Source organism: Felis catus, chromosome D2 (genome assembly GCF_018350175.1).
Source record: "Felis catus isolate Fca126 chromosome D2, F.catus_Fca126_mat1.0, whole genome shotgun sequence".
Lineage (NCBI taxonomy): Eukaryota > Metazoa > Chordata > Mammalia > Carnivora > Felidae > Felis > Felis catus.
In genome coordinates this window covers 63410081-63428896 of record NC_058378.1, presented here as the reverse complement: position 1 = coordinate 63428896, position 18816 = coordinate 63410081, and the positions used below count along the sequence as shown (strand labels likewise).

The following is an 18816-nucleotide window of genomic DNA, read 5'->3' as shown; positions in this document are numbered from 1 at the left end:
TGTTGCCTTCAGGTTATAGCTCTGGCCATTTAACTTGAGTGCCTCTTGTTATTAGAACACCTGTTGTATAAATGATGAAAAATTTTAACCTTCTGAAAGTTGTTCTCACTCTCCATATTGCAACATAAATCACAACAATGTTAGCAAATTAGTGGTAACATTTTGTCCTCCAGGCCTCCTGGAAAGCAAAATACAGGAACCAATGGAACAAAGGCAGGATGCAAACCACCAGGGGTGCTAGATAATGTATACTTATGTGTATGCACATACAAAAATTACACATTACAGTGATTTCTAATGATTATCCTCTGCGTTAAAACTATATCCCACAAAGTAATGTAATTCACCTCTTATGTCTAGCAAGTGTCTTCTGTGATACTTCTAGCTGTCACTCAGAGGTTGTAATGACTTAAAATATTTAAGGTTGCACAAAGACTTTGTGCACACCCCACCCCATACATCCCACACAAGTATACTATACACGCAAAGTTGGTAAATATTTCCTGATCATTTTAGTATTTTCCTAACATATAAGTCTTTGGGAGACACGGAAGATCTCCGTGGCTTGGCCTCTGCTCTTGACTTTCTAATGATCAATTTAGGGACACTTGAACACATTATTATAAAAAAAATAATTATACGCTAAGCATTTCCATGATGTGAGATAACAGTCGCCATTGACTTAGGCAGTTTGGAAAGTGGTTAATGGAGGATTAAATTATAGGTATAGGAATTAGATAGGCAGAGAGATCACAGAATGTTCCGGGACAGGAAATGATAGCAGGATTAGAGGAGACTTGGACTTGTTAATGAGACAGTGAATAGAAACAAACCTTCATACGGGTAAGTAAGAGATAATAATGTCAGATGGGTGGGGTTTAGACTTTGGTTTATCTTGCTGGCAGATAGGAGGACTAATGTATGAGGGATGATATGCGTACTATGACATTTTAATATAAGCCTTTGCCTAATATCTCATTTGCAGGCACAGCCACTTCCCAGGAGAATGGAAGCTTTACTAAAGGCAAGCCATTGCTCAGACAGGTTTCCCAGGTGCTGAGATCTCTTAAAGTAAAATATCCAAGAGTAATATATCCAAGTAAAATCCAATATATCCAAGTAAAATATCCAAGCTTAGGAGTAAATTTCCAAATCTGATTTCCCTAAAGAAGCGTGGCGTAGAGCTCTCGGAAGTTATACAAAACAAAAAGATTTTTATGAAGAATGAGCTGCAAACCAATATGGTTTGTACTTCATTATAGAAAGAATTTGAAAAGATCTGGCTTGATGATGCTTGTATAACGGTAGGGGACTTCCAACATCACCCCACACCGCTACTTCCCTCACTTTACAAGATAATTATAAACATTGTAATTCTCACAATTCTATCATTTGGACAATGGCCAACCGCATGAAACCATTTATGCCCATGGATGCCTAGAATAATGAAACAAGTCTTCAGCACTAAAATCCTAAAAATTCTAAAAGAGGAGATGGCTGCACTATGGAAATCGAACTTTATCTCCACAGCTGTGCACACTTCAGAAAACTTTACAGAATGCGAAAGCACTTTTGTTTTCCTCCTTTGGAATTATGAAAAAAAAATTAAACATTCATGGACATTTTAAATTCAGGGAAAAGTTAAAACATGTTCAAAATAAATTTTGACAACATCTGTTCTTTTTGTGTGTGAAAACTCACTTTTATTTCTTTAATTGAAGTAATGGTTGTTGCTCTTACTTGCTCTTATCCCTACAAGAAAAGAGTCAATACTAGACCGGTATTAGACACTGAATATTATCTGACCTCTGACATAACTTTGACAAACTTTAAGACTGTTTCCTTGTTCCAGGACTATCTTCTCTCTCAACTTCAACTCTGTCTTCTATCTTCTTTGATAGAAAGAAGTTGCTCATATGTTAGAAAAATGTATATCTATTGTTTTCTTTCTAAATAAATGTTTACATTCCTTACTGTATGTTTGAAACTCATGATGAAGTAGTTATTTTTTTATGATATCAAACGCAAAATAATTTGCTCTTTACCCCCGGAGCTACCCACTTATCCACACCCCCAACCATTCTGTCCCAGTTTTTCCCTGCTTGCTTGTTTAGTTCTTAGTAGAAAAGATATTTGTTTCTGCCACTCTTATAACTAGCTTTTTAACCAAATGAATCATGGTAAGTATGTGCACCCTTATGTGATTTGTAAGCATATTTCATATCCTAGTCTTAAAACAGAAATGGACTTCTACACACAGAAGAGGTACCTGCCTAGAATCAATTCATTTTTATTATTTATTATCACCCTTACAAAGAGGGGAAAATGGTTTTCCTATCCTCTGTGTTTGCAAAGTCTAAGCTGACAGAGTCAGGAAATGGATATGAATTCCCAGAATTGCCATATGGAGGGCAGACAGGGGACAGTTTCCACGTCTGCTGCTGTCCACTTTCATTCAGGCTGTGAACTTCCTTTGGCTGTTTGCAGCCACAGAGGGTCAGAAGCTTAAGTTAGCTTCTGAGTGTAATGTCTGTTTACAACATTTCACTCACCATGACAAATGGGACCCGGTCAGGTTCACTGTATTTGGAGCCCATTCCTGGTGGGTTTCATCATTTTGTTCTTTGACCGCAAGTACAACTCTGAATATATATCTGTCAGGATACAATTCTACAGAGATGCTGAACATTTAACCCTGAGTTAGGCAGTGCTAGAAATGGAACTGTAAGATAAATTAACAAAGTGCATTTTCCGATGTTAAATCTTGATTTTTCTCCTTTCAGAGAAATCATTGACTTGTCAGTTCAAAAAAATAGATTTATGCCTAAAACCTCATGGCACTCAGATTGCCCTGGTCTCTTCAACAATAGTCCTCAGTCCACAATCCACTAATTTATACATGTTTCTTCCTTCTCTGTGTTCACCATCTTTCTGCCTGTATTAGAAGATATTCCAGGTTAAATAGTCTCTTAATTCACCGCCACATGCCTTCTAATTCCCTCATCCTTAACTCATCCCCTTCTTTCAACTTGTGAAAGATTTTCTTAAAATTCTCCATTCAGTAAACATTAATTGACCAACTCATTTCTTTTGTTTTCAAGTGACAGTATTTCTAGTTATTTATTTGCTCACATAACTGAAATTGGGGGTATGGAATAATCTCATATGTGGCTGCAGCCCAGGTGTTGGAGAGAGGGACAAAATAATCTCTTCTCTTCTCTCTCAATTCCATCCTTCCCTGTGAGTGCAGTCTCTGCTTATGTTGAAGCATTGCCCTCAGTGTCTTATTAAAAATGGCTTTCTCCATTCAGAAAAGGAAAATAAACCTAAGATGTTCAGCTCGGATATTCTTACAGCTTCAGACTCTAGAAGAGAACTTCTTTCCCAAAGCTCTTTCTCAACAGTTTGGGGAGGCCTCTGATTAACCTAGCCTGGTTTTATGCCCATCGCTAGATTTAAAAGGTCCAAGGTCAGACATACCAGAATCACATACAATGATGCCCATATGATTTCTGAAAGGATTCTAGTCAGCGCTCTGCAAATGAACCCATCATTGTATCAGTCACTGGGCTTGCAGAGGTGAAAGACAGGACTGTAAGAACCTTGTAGCTGGTGAAGGAAGCAGACTAACACAACAAAACAGGACAAACAGTTCTAATTTGATGCGATAATTATTGAATATCCTTATGCTCAAGATGTTCTTGAAGCACAGATGTAGGCAAATCAGAAGAGGTGTTACCTGAGGATTCCTGGAGGAGCTAAATCTTGCAGAATGCTAGGGGCTGGGAAAATCTGATGATGTGCATTTGCAAATAATCGCAACAGCATGAGGAAAATATTATAGGCAAGACTTCCTGGCATAGTCTACGATCTGTAAGAAGTCCTGGAAATGAAGGGGAAGGAGCAGGAGGAAAGAGGGAAACCATTAAAAGTTGTAACATAATCCTATTCATATATTAGTAAATTTAAGTCTAGGAACAGTAGGAAGAACGAACCCAGAGGTAGGAGAGAAGCGGGGGCAGGGAGACATGTCCCAGGGCAACTGCACTGAACTCAGTGCAGGTCCATAGGAAAGAACAGCAATACAGAGGATACCTCAACTGAAGAACTATGGAGAAGCTCAAAGGGACAAATCTGAGTGACAAATTAGATAGGCTGGAAGAATGTCCACACTGGTTTCCAAGTTTCTGACCTAGATGCATAGAATAGAATCAAGATCTGGAAGGCTAGAAAAGGAATCATATTACCCTGTCATTTACTGTACATCTACTCTACCAGCCAGCTAGTCTTCAAGCATTGCAGAGTTTCAAGGATCATGTACTTGAGGTTAGTTACCACATTCTTTTTCTCCGTCCTCTGTTTTTGACCCACAAAACTCTCAATTTCACTAGACCTCATCTAAAACGGAGGCCCAAAATGCCATATGAAAAGGTATGATCTACAAGTAGATTGAATCATGGGTCTGAGGGAGAATTCTGACTGAGGGAGCCTGGTCAGGGGTTGCTGTAGACATGGAACAAGCAGTGGTATATAGGAGCTTTAGGGGTGGCCAGAAGACCCCAACAGTATCAGTCAGCTCATAACCAAAGATCAGAATGGCGCTACTTGGCTACAAAAGCAGTTAGAAACATCTGGTTTCCCTTTAGATTATATAAATATTTTGACTTTTATACAAGCAATTAGAAAATGTGAAGTGATCTACCTTTGAATTGTGTATTTACTTGTTAATCCACTTTACCCTCTTTAATATACATTTATCTTTTGTTTCTTTGAAAACTCGTCTTTCCATCTCAAAACTCAAAGCTTCAGGTTTCTGAATAAAAAGTGAGTATGAGATATCCACCTCTAATTCAATTTTCTTTAAGAAATAAACATGCTTGAAATAAATATGCCAAGAGTCTGTCAGACTTTTCTTTTTCTCATTGTTTTTATCTCCGCCTCTCCCATTCTTTTCTTTCAAGCTCCCTCTTGTTTTTCTATATCAAGACATTTTCTTTCTTTACAGAATAAACAAACTGAAATGCTCATAGTCTAACATCTTTCTGACATTCTATAGAAAAAGCAGGCTGTAAATCATCGTGCTGAGTTACCTTAAGGTGAGAAAGAGGAAAAGGGAAAATTTATAGGATGATAGATCATTGTCACTGATTTCTGTCCATGGGGCCAAAGAATCGTACAGTTCACATGAAATACCATGTGAGCAAAGGCTGCACAGATAAGGCTAATCTTCAGGTGATATTCTCAGAGCTAAAACTAAGAACCTTATGGCAAATCAGCATCCTTAGACTCTATGTCTAGATAAACTCTCCCTCCAGACCTGTGACTTCCTGATCCTCATTCTGACCTCCATTCCATCCATACTTAGTTCTTGAGGTACCCATATACGAAGCTCCTCACCTTTCTCCACTGATTCGATCAACTGGTCCCTTTCTTCTTCCCATATTCCCTTTCAACACCAGGCTCCATATGCACTCCCTCCAGGCAAAAATTTCAGATTAACTCCACCTTATAAAAACATTTCCAATCAAGAATACTTTGAGCTTTTATATATAAAACTGCAACTTTCTACGCACAGCTATTTGTTAATTGTTCCGCATTCTTATTCTAGCTCATTCATCCACCAGCCATTAGATCAAGTATTTGTATAAACATACAAGCCCTGGGTGTATCACTGGTGACATAGAATATATTAAAAGAGATATGCTCCCAGGCTTCATGGAATTTTAAGTAAATTGACAATGTCTATTCAGTAAGTTAAGTTCTAGCTGGAGACATGAAGAGAATGTTATGGGAACACAGAAGAGATGCAGGGCTTTCAGGCTTGGCGGGGCGGGGACAAGAGGCTTGCTGGAAGATAAGGGGCCTCAGCTGAGTTTGACAGAGACAGGAAGTATTACCTGGTTGGGGGATATGGTGGGACATTCCAGAAGAGTTGGAAAAACCTCAGATACTGAGGGAATTTTAAGCAGGTTCGTGTGGTTGCCGCAGAGAATGCCATCAGTCGTGGGAAACAGGATGGAGAAAGTCTCAAGTACAAAGTCTCAAATGTTGATACACATCAAAATCACCCTGGGAACTAACTAAGGGATCAATTCTTGACAGGATCCAGGAAGTCTGATTCAGTGGGCCAAGTAATCTACATTTTAACCATCTCTTTTCCCATGGTGTTATTCTGGATCATGAAGAGTCTTGAATGTTGAACAAAGACATTTGAAGGGGAGCTTAAAAGATTCAGGGAGCCTGTAGGGTCTTAAGTAGGAGGACAGATCCAACTGATTTAGCAGTTGATTAACTGAGGACCGTTTGAAAGACCATTGCAGTGATTCACTTATTAGATTTATACACAATGGAGATATATGTCATATTGTTTTGTTTTGTGTTTTTCCAATACTCCAAAGCAGTGTGTCTAAACTACATCAAGTCATGGTGGCCTGTTATATTGAAAAACAAAAACAAAAACAAAACTCCTGGGCTTTATTCCTTACATACTAGATTAAATCCCTGGGTTGGGACCCAGTGGTCCCATTTTAATAAGTTCCTCAAGCAAGTCCTATGTGCCACACATAGCATCCCTAGAGCATCTTAGACTAAACTTGTCAGTACCTTTCAGACCAACCCTTTAGGTGACCATGGTGGGCTGTGTCTAATCTGAATGCTTTCTAGCATCTTAAACACAGAAATAATAATAGACTGCATCATTCTTAAAGTAATATTTTGTCAGAGCAGGGGTTTAGTCTGTTTAATTCAAAACAAAACAAAACACAAAGTCCTGTAAACTTTTCAGGCTCATACTGGAGGAATGGCAGCTTCTGAAAGTCACATGGAAATAACCACATATTAAGACGTATCTTTGAAAAGAGCTGCCAATGCTTCTGTGAAGCTTAAGGAGCTTTTCCTTAAAAGAAATCAGGTAATTCGTTTTGAATTAAAGTTAAGCACTTGGCTTAGTTCTCTTTCATTTTTCTTCTTGCAAATCTCTGACTAAATTAATTAATCTGGTGTTTAAAACTGGCAGCCAACCTGACACAGGGGGCCGTGTAGCAAGCTGGGTGCCGACAGTGAAATTAGAACAAACGTTAGAATCAGCTCCTTGGGAAGAGGGGCCTGCTTTTGCCCTGACCCTCTCCGCCCACCCATGACACACATGACTGACTGCCATGATCTCCCATGCTGAATGCTTCAACCCTGAATCCCACAGTTGACTTTCTTGCCTATTATACAGAAGGGATGACAAATGCATGAACAATAAAAAGAAAACTCAAATTTTCCACTCACAAACTTAACAGCATGAACAGTTGCTGCTAATCCCATAATCCCAAACTGGATTAAGTCAGAGCATTCAGGCCAATGACAACAGAGAAACCCGCCAGTAGTGGAAGCAGAGGTGGTCCTGAGATTATTTTACACACCAGGTATGATGGTTAATTTGATGTGTCAGCCTGACTGGGACAGGGGCTGCCCAGAGAGATGGTAAACATTATTTCTGAGTGTGTATGGGGGGGGGGGTGTTCCAGGAAGAGATTAACATTTGGATCAGTAGACTGTGTAAAGAAGATTGCCCTCACCAATGTGGGGTGGGCGTCATCTAATCTGTTGAAGGTTTGAATAGAATAAAAAGGTAGAAAATGGCAAATTTGCTCTTTTTGATTGAGATGGGACCTCTGTCTTCTCCTACCCATGGGCCTCTGCGCTCCTGGTCCTAGGATCTTCAGACTGGACCTGGGACTACACTCTCCACTCCCCAGGTTCTCAGGCCTTTGGACTTGGGTTGAATTACACCACTGGCTTTTCTGGTTCTCCAGCTCATGCAAGAAAAATTGTGGAACTTCTGAGTCCCTGTTACACATGATCGTGCAAGCCAATTCTTACAAGAAATCTCCTCTTGTAGATTTCTATATATAACCTTTAAGTTTTTTAATTTTTTAATGTTTATTTATTTTTGAAAGAGAGAGAGTGGGGGAGGGGTAGTGAAGGAGGGAGACACAGAATCTGAAGCAGGCTCCAGGCTCTGAACTGTCAGCACAGAGCCCAACGCGGGGCATGAACTCATGAACTGTGAGGTCATGACCTGAGCTGAAGTTGGACGCTTAACTAACTGAGCCACCCAAGAGCCCCATAACCTTTACGTTTTTATTTAAATTTCAATTATGTACAGTGTAATGTTAGTTTCAGGTGTCAAATTTAGTGATTCAACACTTCTATACTGCAGGTGGTGCTCATCATAACCAGTGCCCTCCTTAATCCCCATCACTCATTTAACCCATCCCTCCACCTCCCCTCTGGTAACCATCAGTTTGTTCTCCATAGTTAACAGTCTGTTTCTTGGTTTGCCTCTCTTTTTCCCTGTGCTGGTTTGTTGTCTTTCTTAAATTCCACATATGAGTGAAATTATATGGAATTTGTCTTTCTCTGACTTATTTTACTTAGCATAATACTCTCTTGTTCCACCCACTTCATTGCAAATGGCAAGATTTCTTTCCATTCTTTTCATGTCTGAGTAAATAACATATCTGATAAATGGTTAGTATCCAAAATATATGAAGCACATATGAACTCAATTTTCCAAAAATAAATAATCCAATTAAAAATGGGCAGAAGACATGAGTAGATATTTTTCCAAAGAAGACCTACAGATGCCCAACAAACACGTGAAACAAGGTTCAACATTACTCATCATCAGGGAAATACAAATCAAAATTACAATTAGCTATCACCTCACACCTGTCAGAATGACTAAAATCAACAACACAAGAAACAACAAGTGTTGGTGAGGATGCAGGGAAAAGGGAACCCTCTTGCACTGTTTGTGGGAATGCTAACTGGTACAACCACTCTGGAAAACAGTATTGAGGCTTCTCACAAAGTTAAAAATAAGACTTCCCTATGATCCAGCAATTGCACTGCTAGGTATTTACCCAAAGAATACAAAAATATTAATTCAAAGGGATACCTGCACCCTGATGTTTACAGCACCATTATCTAGAATAGCCAAATTGTAGAAACAGTCTAAATGTCCACTGACTGAATGAATGGGAAATATGTGTCTATACACACACACACACACACACACACACACACATACACACACAATATTCTATATATGTGTCCAATTGGTGTTCAAGTTAATTTCTCTTCATACTTCCTCCCTTCTCATTGTCTTTCATCTTTCTTTTCTCTCCCTCCTTTACTTACTCTTGTCCTGCCTTCTTTTTCTCCTTTCTTCCTCTTAAATTAATCAAGCACCTACCATGCAGGTGGCATGATAAATCAGTGGTGACAATAGAGGCCAAGTCCCTGCCCCCTTAGGGATCTTGCATTCTAGTGGAGAAAACATATCAGATTCAATTAGAAAATTAATGAATACAAATAATTAAAGATCAGGACACCTCTAGAAAGTAACAACAAAATGCTATGGGAGAGGATAACAGAGGCGACATTCAATATGGTGGAGTTGGTGATAAGTATTTTTGAATGTTGACATGCAGTATGGGAAGGAGCCCAGAAAGTGGGTGGAGGTGTTCCTGGCAGGAAGAGGCAGTAGTGAAGGATCGAGGGATGATGCTCTGAAGATTTGAGTGGAACTTGTTTGTTTCTTGGAGGCCACTGTCTCTCTCTGTCTCTGTCTCTCTTTCTTTCCATTTCTTTTCAATGAGAAATCACATTTTTCTAAGAGTTCTAAGTGGAAATTTCACAGGGCTCTGTAAGGGAGAGGTTGCTTTCAAAGCAAATTGTTTACCCTCTTTCCTTGTAAGTTTCAGACATGAGTAGCTTGAGTGCCTGAGGATCAAGGTACTCAACAAAAAAATTGTCACTGGAAAAGGACTCAGTGTGAGCAAAGCTGTTCTCTTGTCATAAATAACCTTCATCACAAGCTCAACATTCAGCACAAGATCCTCCTAGAGCTGACTGCGGGAGAGAGGAAGGTATCTCATCATCTGCAGTAATTATATAGGTTCAGTTATGTGAGTCCTGAAATTTGTTTGACCTGAAAATTAAGGCAACTTAAAGAAAAATTTGTTTTGGTTCTAGAATGGGACAGGTGGTGGGGGTGGGGGTGCAAGGGTCCTAAATGCTAAATTGTGGCAGTTTTGAAATGCCAGCTGGGCCCTGGTGGGGCAGATACTGGGACAACCCTTTGCCTGTCTGATTTGTGCCTGTCTCTGCAATGCAGGTGATGTGATTCGACACCAATTAGCTGCCATGCACAGAAGTCATCCGTTTCCCCAGTTAGTGGTAACCGTGGACTATCATGCACCTCTTCAAACATGACAAGCAGCACACAAGTCATTGCCTTCGTTAATGCTCATCAGAGCTGACAGGCAGTGAGTTACAGAGAGATGCTGGAGAGGCAGAAAATGTGATTGGCCACACACAGCATCAGGGAGGACAAACCTCCTGATGTTTTGATCAGGAGAAATAACCAGGCAAAATTTAAGTTTATTACTACCCTAAAGCATAAACTCAGAAGGTTTCTATAAACATCCTGTGCATCTCAGGGGACTTGGACCAGGAGGAAATAAGATGCTTCCCAGAAGACTCCTGGCCTCAACTCTCTTGTGTAAGTCTGACATGTTAACTAACTTCCAGAGAACATGGAAGTTTGTAACATTCCAATGTTTTACAAAATTGTGAGCATTCTCACAAACAAGAAACAAACAAAAACTTAAGTGTGGCTTTGATGGGCATCATTTAATAATTCAAACCTATGTTTACTTATTTTATTTAAAAAATTTCATGTTTATTTATTTTTGAGAGACAGGAAAAAAAAAAGACAAATCATGAGCAGGGGAAGAGCAGAGAGAGGGCGACAGAATCCGAAGCAGGCTCCAGGCTCTGAGCTGTCAGCACAGATCCCAACACAGGGCCGGAACCCACCAACTGTGAGATCATGATCTGAACTGAAGTCGCCTGACTAATCCACCCAGGCACCCCTATGTTTATTTATTTTAAATCATGACCCTCCAAGCATAAAAAGATGAACTTGCCTTGTAACAAATTGTGCCTCTCACTGCCAGAACTGGCATAAAACTCTGCTGTCTCATGCTTTTTGCCAGTATAGGAACCATAGTGCTCCCCATTTCCTATAAGACCCCCCAAATCCTCAACCCAGAATTCTATAAATTTCTTATCTCTCTGCACATTTCTCTTTATATATCACATTTTGTAGTTACAGTGGTCCTCTTTGTGTCTATGATCCAAACAGAGAAGAGACAAAGAAATTTTTTTTAAGATACAGAAGCCAGGAATGAATATATATACATCATATGATCCTGTTTTAAAAAAAAAATAATGTTTATTTATTTTTGAGAGAGAGAGGGCACACCAGCAAGCAGGGGAGAGGCAGAGAGAGAGGGAGACACAGAATCCGAAGCAGGTACCAGGCTCTGAGCTGTCAGCACAGAGCTCCACGCGGGGCTCGGACTCACAAACTGAGATCATGACCTGAGCCGAAGTCAGACACTTAACTGACTGAGTTACCCCAGTGCCCCGATCCTGTTTTTTAAACCTACTTATTTGTACAGTCAAAGAAATCCGCAGAGAAATTATAGGCTTGATGAAAAGGAATTTTTTCTTTGTATACTTATAATTTTGGACTTTGTACAATTAACATGGATATGAATGTACTGATGTATCAACTTGTACTGATGAACATCAGTGTTATGGAGCAGGAATGGTACCTGGAAGTTGTTTAAGACTCCACCCAAATCCCACAGAACAAACATTCAGGAGAAAATATAGTGACTTACATATATAACCAAAACCAGTTTGTTGGTTTACCATGATATAAATGAGTCAATGAATGTCTTTCTCAGTCCCTTCAATATTTACAGGAGAAAGTCTATCCCCTCTTCCAACTAGGCTGAGAAATAACACGATTCACTCAAGTCAGACCACAGATGTACTCAAACTCTAAATTAAAACTCAAAAACTCAGTTGATAGCAACAATATTTATGACCAGTTGTCTGGAGGAAGTGTGATTCTGTCACCTCCCTCAATCAGCATTTCCTAAGTGTGTCTTTTGGGACATAAATTCTACAAGATGTCCTGTCCAATGAAGAAAGAATCCTTTGGTCAACCAAGTTTGGCAAATGCTGCATATTATTGCCCTCTCCGGAAATTCAGAATACACAACAGGGCACAAAGAGCTCTGATAATTCATGAAGTCAAGAAAAAGCCTTCCATTTATTAAACTGGAATTTTCCAAACCTATTCTGTGCAAAATCCAGTGTAACATACACAGGGGAAATGTTTTGTGCACTATGCCCAAATGGACTTCCCATTTACACACAAAACCTTTTCCAGTCCTTGTTGTATGCTCCAACCTCCCACTCATCTGTAGAATTGCAGGTAGGAAACTGAAATCCTTCTTGATGTTTTCCATCACTATCTATCTACACATTTCAAAACATTATTTTGACTAATGGGGAAATTACTGTGACTATTTTTTTATTACATCAAAGATCAAAAGTCACTAAATTTGAGCTATTGTTATGAACAAGCAGAATGCTGAATTCTTTCATAGACTACCTAAGATAATTCTCAGAATGATCCTATGCGGTGAGCACTGCTGTGCCCAATTAGTGATAAGGAAAAGAGCCGGAAGGATCTCGCGCAGTCTTGCCCAAGATGACGCAGAGGGTAAATTTCAGAGCTGGGATTCAAACTCAAGCAGCTCGGTCCCTCAGCTCATGCTTGTAACGTCCATCGGAATGCAGTGTCTAAGAAAACCCATTTGACTCCTCAACACTTGCTTTTTTTGTTTGTTTTTGGTAAATATTTTGTTCACAATCTGTTATGAAATGGGTGTGTTTCCCTTTTCCCATTGGTGCCCAAATATCTTCAGTGCCAAGTGTGACGTAGCAGATGTACAGAACTTCAAGGTACGTGCGTGGTGGACCAAAATTATATTGGCACCATATGACATTTCTACTCTTATTTTCCCTTTGCCTCATTTTACCTCATGTTGTTTCTCATCAGCTTTAATTCCTGTTTTTATTGTTATACCGTGCTTAGGCTATACAAATATAAGGTGGCAAGAGAGAAACATATTGCATCTCTAGCATTTCCTAAGCATCTAACTGCCACAGACCTTTTCTCTCCAGCTGCATTGTCATAAAGTATCATTATGAAAATGAGCCGGGATTGAGTTTCACTCATAAACATACTTTCTTTACCAGAGAGCTTTCACCCAGCCAATTAGCATCCAGTGCATCACACAGGAGAAAATTTGTCAAGAGCCCAGTTTGTCATCGATAGCTAAGTGAAAGGTAGCTAACGCGAACTGCATTTCTAAAATTCATTCCACTTACGGTTCAGGAAGGACCTTGAGACTGCAATCTCAAGATCGCAGTAAGAGTGAGTAACTCTCCATTTACGTGAGCGTCTTTCTCCGGAGAGCACTTTGGCGTTGTCCTATTTACTCCTCCTCGTTACACTTGTTTGGTTGCTCTGGTGTGTTACAAGAGCACTGAAACCCGACCAAACGTTAGTGGCGGTCCCCCAGAGCACTTGCTTAAACTGTGTTAAGAGATCTGGTTCAAACCAAGCTCATAGAAGTACTGATTGCCCTGTGTGGGGAAAGGCCTTCATTTCAAAGATGGCTGACCACGTGAGGAGCTGATTTAATGCACCTGGGTAGCCGTAAGCCCCACGACCACCACATGGCCCATCTGTTTTCAGTTGCCAGGATAATGGAACTAAAGATCAGACTTAGAGTGCAAATATTTAACCAGCTGTTTTAAAACAACAGCAAAATAATGTTTTGTTGTTGTTGAAAACAATAAAGTTTCATTGTAGAAAATTTAAAAATAGATATACAAAGAGAAGAAAATACACAGCACCAAAACGGTCCTCTGGGCCATGGGAATGTGAGTGACTTATTTCCAGACCTGGATTCATACACAAATAAACATACACACACATGAAGTCACACACAGTGTAGGTATGTATGTGTGTATGTATGCATGTGTTTGAATGTGTGTGTGTGTGTGTACGTTTGTAGTTTCACAAGTCAAGCTCAGAAGTCAGGAATGTAAACTTCCACTTAATTACCTGGTTGACCATATTCCTATTCACCATTACCTAGTTCCTCATCCTGCAGGAAGATTTTACTTGCCCGCCACCCTGAAGTCAGACATGACTGTGTCACTTCTTACCTTAGCCAATGAAACATAAGGAAACTGACACGGAGAAAGGTAACAGCTGGCGCAAAATTCACCACATTGTCTCTTTTCTCTCTTTCATGACAGCTCCCTGCCAGCCTGCACTTCAATGTGATGACAGTGACAACACTGTAGTAGAGTGCCTGGCTGACCCTCTGTGGACGTGTCATGTGGCTGGGAAATAAACCTTCTATGTAGAACCGCTACGGTTTGGGGATTGTTTGTTACCACAGCATGATCCAGCCTGTCCTGGCTGCCACACTGCCTTCAGAGAAACCAGTTGCAATCACTTTCAAATGCCTATCTCAAAGCTATAAAAGTTAGCACTTCTTAAGGAGGTAACACTAAAGAGCCACAAACATCTATACCAGAAGTGGGACTCGATCACCTATGCTTTCCATGGTTCTCTTAGAAGGCCATGGGTTTAAGGTAGGACCTTGGTTTTTGCTTCACCTGTGACATACCTTCAGGTGAGGCAAAGGTGATTCATTCTTATCAATACAGTAACATTCTGCCGTACATTAATAAATGGTATCCCCAAAATTCAAATAAAATGTGGTATTGCGTTCTTGCAAGAGTAACTGAAATGATCAGGCCTCAGTCCCACCTCCATGTTCCCCCTCCTCCACTCCAAAATAAGAGAGTATTTGACATTTGTTTGGGAATGGGCTAGGCAGCAGTTAGGACCTACATGCCAGTTAAATCTGATATTGTGTTATCGCAAAGTTTGTGGGATTTCCTGTTTACTGACATGCACTCAAGTTTATTCCAGATTGGGTTGTCTGGACTTACTTTTCCGTGTTTCCCATTTTCTACTGTTCTACAATATTGTCACTGGAAAAATTTATTAAGAGGCTCTCTGGGTATTCACATGATGAAACCCTCTTAAGTAGTTAGATAGATTCCTTGATGTGTTTGTTTTAGAGAGAGAGAAAGAGAGCACGAGTAGGGGAGAAAGGCAGAGGGAGGAAGGGAGAATCCTAAGCAGGCTCTATGCCAAGCTCGGAGCTGATGCAGGAATCGATCTCACTACAGGGAGATAATGTCCTGAGCCAAAATCAAGAGTCAGACACTTAACTGACTGAGCCACTCAGGCACCCCAAAATTAGATACTTTTATAGTGGACTTTATAACTGTTGTTATAATAAAATTTGACTGTAATCCACACCAAGTAGTTATATGAATAAAAGTAACCCCACATGAACTAATTATGTCAACCATTACCTGAAATCATTTTAAAATAAAAGCTGTAATACCAAAAATAATAGTCATAATATAATAATAGAATTTATTATGATGTCTTATATTTACTGTTAACCATTATGTTCTGGTGAATAAGCCCAGATGATGTTTTAGCAACTAACTCAAAATCATACAGCTAGCACAGGCTTTGAACACAACCTGTGTGACCCAGACTTGTCATCCCATCTTAAACTGGCCTTCGGCTATCCAAAGCAAGGTGAAATAACTTATAAATAAAAGAGGTATAATTTCTATGGTTTCAGAAAGCTTGTGGTATCTCCAAGCATAATAGTCCTTTTTTTTAAGCTTATTTATTTATTTTGAGAGAGTAAGAGAGAGAGAGAGAGAGAGAGAGAGAGAGAGAGAGAGAGAGAAAGCAAGCTCAAGTGGGGAAAGGGCAGAGAAAGAGGGAGAGAGAGAGAGAATCCCAAACAGGCTCCACATAGTCAGTGAAGAGCCCGATTCAGGGCTCAAACCCATGAACATTGAGGTCACAGCCTGAGACGATACCAAGAGTCGGACGCTTAAGCAACTGAGCTACTCAGCATAAGAATCTCTAACAAACTGTTGATGAGATGGAAGAGAAGGGAAAGAATGTTTCATTCACTTGCTTTATGAGTTAGTCGGGAAATCATTAAGTCTAAAACATTTATTGAACACATAGTATATGCTAAAGATGATGCTAGGAACTGCAGATAAAATAACATCCCTACCCTAAGAGAATTTAGTCTCATGAACTAGAGGCTAAATTTAAATAAATAAATGAACAAGCACATAAATGAGTACTGTTTCTAAGTCTGTAAAGGGAGTAAGCAAAGTGGTGCCCTGGGGACATCACATCGGGATGGATGGATATGGCTGAAGGCACAGTTTAGAGAAGGTAATGGCAAAACCTTGATACCGGACAAGATATCACCTGCACAGAGGGTGAAGCACACTTGAACAGAGGACTGAGGGATAAAGAGCTAACCACGAAGAACCAGGTGAAATAAAACTTTGTGCAAAAGAAACAGCCAGGACCTGAAACAGGGGAAACCTTGAATAAGCATGAACCAGGGGGAGCGGGGCGGGGTGGGAATAAAAGGGCATCACATGAGTCAGAAAGGTCAACGGGACCACATGATGTGGGGACTTCAGGCTGGTGTTACGAAGCTTGATTTCCATTCTAAGGGCTCTGGGCATCCCCTGACGTCTTCAGTGAATGTTTCTCAAGTTGTGAGGACAGCACCCAGAAGCACGGGAAGAACCTTCAGAAATGTTTGACACAGGCGTGCAGAAGCTAGTTATGGCCAATGAATTCAACCTCATGATATATGTCAGGTGTGCAGACATAGCCCAATGTTTCGAAGCTGCTTGTTCTATGCAAATCCTCTTCCCTTTCCCCATCCCTTCCAACCAAGCAAATCTATCTGCTGTTTGCTAAACACTTGCATCCGAGGCGTCTGCTCCTTACCCCGGCCTTCAAATGTATCCCAAACACCCCAGAATGCTATCTTTGGATTCCTTGCTGGTCTAGTTTGCAATTAATTTCAGCCACGGTGTTTGCATGCATCTAGCCTAGATCAGTAATCTTTCATACAAACTAAAACCGTGTTAAATATTTAACAGTTGCACAAAAAAATATTTATAAGGAATCATCCCCCTTAGCATAACTATTTACATCTCTCTATACACACATAAAATTTCACATTGTTGTAATCAGTGTTTACATAAAGTTGTGTGGCATTTTTATATTTATATCTTTTGTAGGCATTTTTCATGCTTCTATAATTTTCATATTCATCATTTTTATGGGTGCATACTACTAACAGGTTCATGTATCATAGTTTAATTAATTCTTACTTAAGAAACAGATATATTATCCATGCACTTTCCTAGTCCAAATTGGTTCCTAGACCCTTCTTACTATGTTTCATGGATCTTCCATGTTTCTGGAACACTTACGACCTTTTAAAAAACAAGCAATAATTAAGGGGAAATGATCTTTTAAAACGACTATATATTCATGACATTTAAAGAGGTTTTTTCTCCTCAACTTTTAAAATGTTTTTACAAAGTGTGTCTTCCTCCATTAGCTTTTCTGACTTTTTTCCTACAAACTCCTACCATGTCTTTGCCTTTCTCTTTAATCTTAGCTTTTTCTCTGGTTCCATTTCCTTTACACCGAAGGCCCAGAGCCAATACACCCTGTTGTATTCCCTCGTGCTTCTGTTCAAATATTTTCCTCCAGGGCCTGAAGCTTGCTTACACTTCCTCCTCCTGCTCCTCCCTCCTCCTCCTCCGCCTCCTCCTCATCCTTCTTCTTCTTCTTCTTTTAAGTTTATTTATTTTTAGAGAGTGCACGGGCGGGGCAGAGAGAGAAAGAGAGAATCCCAAAGAGGCTCTGCACTGTCAGTGCCCCATAGACTTCTTCCTTCTGAAAAGTAAACATGGTTTTTGGTTTTGGGGGTTTTGCTTTGTTTTGTTTTGAGAGGTAGCTTGTATTTATAGAAAATGTAGGAGCGCCTGGGTAGCTTAGTTGGTTGAGCGTCTGACTCTTGATTTCAGCTCAGGTCATGATCCCAGATCCATGGGATCGAGCCCCATGTCAGGCTTCCCACTGAACACGGAGCCAGCTTAAGAATCTCTCTCTCCCTATGCCCTTCTCTCCCACTCATACGTGCTCTATCTCTTAAAAAAATAATTTTTAAAATGTGGAAAATATGGAAAATAATAAAGAGGAAATATATATGAAGTTCTACCACTTAGCTGCACTAGATTATTTATTTATTTTAATGTTTATTTATTTTGGGGAGAGAGACAGAACACAAGTGGGGGAGGGGCAGAGAGAGAGGGAGACACGGAATCAGAAGCAGGCTCCAGGATCTGAGCCTTCAGCACAGAGCCCAACGCAGGGTTCGAACCCAAGAACTGCAAGGTCATGACCTGAGCCAAAGTCAGACGCTTAACCGACTGAGCCACCCAGGTGCCTAGAGGTTTAACATACTGGTAGATATTCATCCTTTCCTCTAGGCACAAGTCTGACCCAGCTGTAAGCATTCTGCTTTTTAACTTTTGCATCCTTCTCCCGCTCATCATGTGCTAATAAGCATTTTTCATACTATCACAATTTTTTCACAGCCAACATTTTATTTTTTTTTAATGTTTTATTTATTTTTGAGACAGAGCATGAGCAGAGGAGGGGCAGAGAGAGAGGGAGACACAGAATCTGAAGCAGGCTCCAGGCTCCGAGCTGTCAGCACAGAGTCCCACGCAGGGCCCCCAACTCACGAACCTTGAGATCGTGACCTGAGCCCAAGTCGGACGCTTAACCGACTGAGCCACCCAGGCGCCCCACAGCCAACATTTAAATGGATACATCAACTTCCTGTGATTGGTGATCTCACAGTCAACATTTTCCTATTTTGTATC

At 40.2% G+C, this 18816-nt stretch overlaps 1 long non-coding RNA gene across 8 annotated transcripts in view; it reads right to left on the bottom strand.

Annotated features, from left to right (window-relative positions):
* The window catches only part of LOC123380902, a 134450-nt gene extending 120855 nt beyond the window's left edge, over positions 1-13595 (bottom strand). For all 8 annotated transcript variants that reach the window (XR_006587285.1, XR_006587283.1, XR_006587288.1 and 5 more), the window contains exon 1: positions 13312-13595. This is a non-coding gene — a long non-coding RNA (uncharacterized LOC123380902). The remainder of the gene's footprint in view (positions 1-13311) is intronic.
* Positions 13596-18816: the final 5221 nt, after the last annotated feature.